Raw genomic sequence first — 4663 nt, 5'->3', positions numbered from 1 at the left:
TTGTTGTCAGGTGAAAGTGGCTTTAATTTTCGCTTTTATTGTCCTGGAGGTGCCAAGATGCCTGTAGGATGGATGGCACATTGAAAGTGAGCAGATATGGAGCATCTTCCATCAAGAATAGACACAGTTCGGTCATGCTACTGTCGGCCAATGAGAAAAAACAGCTATCTGGAATGCGTTCTGTAGAAGAGAAGTTTCAGGATCATTTTGGCAGGGGCAAGATTTTGCTCGGATCTGCTGTGCCTCTGCAAAACACTGCATTCATTATCTCTTTCCATTGATTGAAAATGCCCTTGGTTCAGGGTGAAAGCCGCATGAAACTCCACTCAGTGAAGAGTGATTTTCCTTTTCCCAGTTTCAAAGCTGCCAGGAAGGCCAAACTAACCATGTTTAGTGGTCCAAAAGTTTTGCTGCTCATGTGGACCCGGTGACCTGGGAGCACCCTTGCAGCCCCCTATTTCTAGGAAAAGAGAGATCATTCCTCATCCTGCTGGAGAAAGAAGGTTGTGCTGTCCCCTGGTCCTTTTACATATTGCCTTCCTCTCTCAGACCCAAAAGGATTTTGTGCCCACATATCCCGTGGGGCAGTGGAAAAGGAAAGCAGCAGCTATGCTGCTTGGATGGGAGTAGGAAATGGTCTAATCGTTTCCATCCTGGCGTTGGATGAAGCTTTGGGCCCCACTTTGAACAAGCGGATGGCCTGACACAGCATTCAGCAATATTTTGCTGGCATGCTTAGTGAATTTAAGGAGACGAGCAAGCCTCTTCCAATCTGCAGCCTTGAGATTTGCCCAGCTGGACCCCCTGCCTCTAGGATAAGCTGTTAAACCTGTTGATCAAGGGCTGAAAATAGAGGAGGGGTTCACTGCACTGAAGGGCGATGCTTAATTTTACCCATTTGAGCCGGGAACAGGACACAGAGACAGGAACCATTTGCAGGAACTAGCAGCAAGTGCCTCCCAGATATATTAGTACCCAGGCTCTTGCTGCAGTGGTGATTGCTGTGTCACAACCTCTGGAAGGATTGCTTTGCTTTTGCATCAAATGGAGGAGGAGAAAAGCTGCAGTGGGGGAAAGGGGTCTTATATACATGGCAAGTGCTGAGAGAGCAAGAGCACCATGTCCCTGGGCTAAATGCAGGGAGCTCAGTGATCTCAGTCTGGTCCCCAGCAAATGAATGGTCGTGTCACAAAATGTAGCCAGCACGGATGTCACAATTGCAGCAGAGTTGATGGATGGGCATAAAGACAGAGTTAGTGTCTTGCTTCAAGACAGAGGCATGTGGAGGGAAGTTTGCTGCTGCACCCGGTTCACCCTTTTTCTGAGTAGGAACCATCAGTCACTAGATCTGTCAGGCCAGCCAGCTTCACCGGTACAGAATTCACACCAAGCACATTTGTCTTGAACACCCGGGTGTAAAAACAAGGAGAGCTCCAGGCAGGGAAGCGGTTGCCCAGGCCGTCCATCCGTGTCAAACCTCCCCAGCGCCAGCACCCTCTGTTCCCACCACACACAGTTTAGACCCCCTTAGGGCCAAACCTGCCTTCCTCTCTCATGTCATTGAGGCAGCAGGATTCATTGCAGTTACACATGCAGCTAAAAGGAGAAGGATTTGGACTCAGGCTTTCAATGTTTATATTGAAACCTTTATTGGAGATAAATACGTGGAGAGCTGGCAGCAGCCGCTTGATTTGAGTAGTTCTGTCCTGGTTTATATCGTCTCTATAAGCCCAGTGAATCCCAAACCAAGAAGAAATCTTCATGATCTAGACACGGCGGGACTGTGACTCAGTGGTCAGGGAGCAGAGATACAGAACCTCTGCCACTGGGCTGCTGTGTGACCTTGGTCGGGTCACTTAACTGCTTCGTGCTGCTCTTTCCCCAGCGGTAAAAAGAGGACAGTGCTGCAAGGCAGCTTCCTGGAAGGTTTGGGGCCCTCCCTCTCTAAAGAGCTTCGAAATCTTTTGCTGGACCCTGAGCACACATGAGAGCAGCTGAGCTTTGCAAAAAAAAAGGACCAGGGATTTTGATGCCAAACGGGAGGGCCCCGATTCCCCACCTTTTGAAAAAGCAGGTCCCTTTCCAGTGTCTCAGGTTGTTCCCCCCAAAAATAAAGGAGCCTGACTCACTAATAACTTCTCCAATTCTTGATAGAAGAATATTATGGATTATTAGATCAGACCTCGCTCCAGCCTCAGACTGTCTGTGCACGTTGGCTGGTACCACAGCGGCATGTGCTATGTCCTCTCTTCATGGTAAGTGAAACCAAGAGGTTCACAGACTGCACACCAGGAAAATGATGGAAAATCCACCTCGTCTACAAACCTGCGATCCAGATGGGTTAGGCTGGCACTGGGTTCCTCCTGCAGCGATAGAGGGAGATCATTCACACAGTCCAGTTTTGACCCAGGGTTTGAGCCCCCTCGTTCACCACAGGGGTGCTGAGATCCAGGGTTTGCATCTGGGTGAGATCTAGAAAGATATGCAGTTGTAGGAAATGCCTGTCTCTCTTCCCAGCCTTTCGGGAGCCCTCCTTTATCTTTGGGGGTGACGGTAAAGACGGCCCAGGCTCCAAGGTGAGAATTTATTGCCGCATCCGGCCATTCATTTCACTTTGCATCTGTGAAGCCAGCTGCACCATCAAAGGCTTACGGGGGAAGTGGGAACAGACCAAGCGGAGAGAAAAAAAAGAGCCAGCCCAACCCTTTTATCTCTTTCATGAGAGATTTACCTCCACCTGTCTCAGCTGCTCACCTACTGCAGGCTTCCCCTCCCACCCCTCATCCTCTAATTACAGATTTCATGGTTTAATGAGTTAACCCATCTAACTGGTAGGCCTCTGAGGAGGCTGCCACAGGAGCAGGACTGTTGTTGGTTTAATCCCTTACAGGCAATGCCTCGGCGAAATGCTTGATGGGGAAGCAGTGCTGCAGACCCGAAAGCAAGGAGGGCGACGGGTGAATACGCAGTGACCGTGGGCTGCACCCTTCTGGAAATGCCATAGAGACGTGGAGGGCATCGTTCCCATTTCCTCCTTGAAGGAGCTGAGATAACGCAACCGGAGAGACACCACGTGACGGTCTCATGAAGGTCCCGTGAGGATGCACAGGCACCCAGCCCCTCCTGCAAGCCAGTTGGGAAGGGGGGCCAGAGCCTTAGAGGATCACAGAAATGATGGCGTTAGGGACAGAGCCTGCCCGTCTCTTGGGGGTCCCACGTGCTGTCTGGCATGTCCTGGGAGGGCTCAGGATTGCTGCAGTGCTTGCTCCATAGATAGCAGAACAACGGCTCTTGGCAAGCCCAGCACAGCATGAGGCACCATCCTTCTCCTGTGTCCTTCAGCAGATGCAAATAGGGATGCAGTCGCCTCGGGGGCCCCTCGTGGAAGCGGAGCTGCATCTACCAGGCGGCAGAGGAGAGCATGGATGCAGCGAACCCCAATCTGCCCTGGTCCGTGTCTGGAGAAGGGCTAGAACCGGAAAGCCCCGAACTAGCCTCGCAGTCCCAGCCCCACTAGGCCACGCTCCCACCTCACAGTATCATTTCGGCTCCCCCATCCCCTTCCCCATTATCCACCATGTCCTTCTCAGGTGCTGCGAAGAGTGCATATTTGCAACCCCCTGCCAATGTGTTCTCCATTATTCACCACGCCCGGGTTTCTCCCCTTCCACCGCCCATTGTTCCTAATGGTGCTTGAAATGAACCTGCCTTCTGTTAGCTCTCTGTTGTCTGAGCACAGGGCCATCCCCCGTGTCATTAGCACGCTCGGAGTGGACACGGGGCCCAGACCGTGGCAGTGGCACAACACAGCACAGCGTGGCCTGGCCTCTTGGAGGGGAGAGGAGGTGTTTTCCATCCACGACTCCATGCATTCTCCGAGTGCCGGGGACATGGCTTGCGTGCGGGAGTGTGAAATGCAGCGAGCGTTTGTCCTTGGTTGCTGAAGGGCCGCCGAATGCCTTCATCCGGTGCTCTCCCCCCGAAAGCAAGAGGCAAAGGAGGCCCCCCTCCTGCAGTCGCACCCCTGCGGACAGGCAGGAGCTTACGGGGAGTCCGCTCTAGCAGCACTTAGTCGCGTGGCATTTGCAAGGTGAGGCTCCTAAAGGGCCCTCCTGAAATCCTGGGGCAGGAGCTGCAAGTGGAGCTGGTCTAGTAGAGTCACCTTAGCACAGAGACGGTCTCAGGTGCAGCCGGTTGACAGTCTCTGGGGAACAGGAAGGGGGTTGAGGTGAAGGTGAGGGGTTTCTGAACAGCAGGACAAGAAGCTTTGTGATAATGTTGGGACTGCTCCCGTGATTTCAGATCCCTTCTCCGATGTGAGGAGACTTCGGCGACTGGATTGCAGCCTCGCTGGGACTGGAATGTGCTTCTCTTCACCCAAAATGGGCAGCCAAGAGCTGGTGCTTCTGCCATGGGGCAAGACTGACCATCTTCCCCCTCCACTCTTGCAGCTGGAGGTTGTTGGGAGATGAGCTGCTTGGTGGTTTTCTTCCCATGGCTGAGCTCATCTCTTCTCTCCTGAAAGCTGAGGCAGCTACGGAGGGGCCTCATACAGCCTGGGGATGCTTACACCAGTGGTGCTGAGCTGGGGGCTGTGTCCTTGTTCTGCACTGGGACAGAACCTGCACCATAGGGTCCTTGGCCCGAATCTAAATAGTTAACA

The 4663-nt window shown here is 52.8% G+C and overlaps 1 long non-coding RNA gene across 1 annotated transcript in view; it reads left to right on the top strand.

The window, feature by feature from the left end:
• Window positions 1-1954, top strand: part of LOC109292572 — a 7970-nt gene extending 6016 nt beyond the window's left edge. Inside the window, exon 2 of the long non-coding RNA XR_002096148.1 lies at window positions 11-1954. This is a non-coding gene — a long non-coding RNA (uncharacterized LOC109292572). The remainder of the gene's footprint in view (window positions 1-10) is intronic.
• Window positions 1955-4663: the final 2709 nt, after the last annotated feature.

This window comes from Gavialis gangeticus, unplaced genomic scaffold (genome assembly GCF_001723915.1).
Source record: "Gavialis gangeticus isolate Ggan-Ray unplaced genomic scaffold, GavGan_comp1, whole genome shotgun sequence".
Taxonomy (NCBI): Eukaryota; Metazoa; Chordata; order Crocodylia; family Gavialidae; genus Gavialis; species Gavialis gangeticus.
The sequence above is the reverse complement of the archived record's forward strand: the minus strand, read 5'-3'. Positions and strand labels throughout refer to the sequence as shown.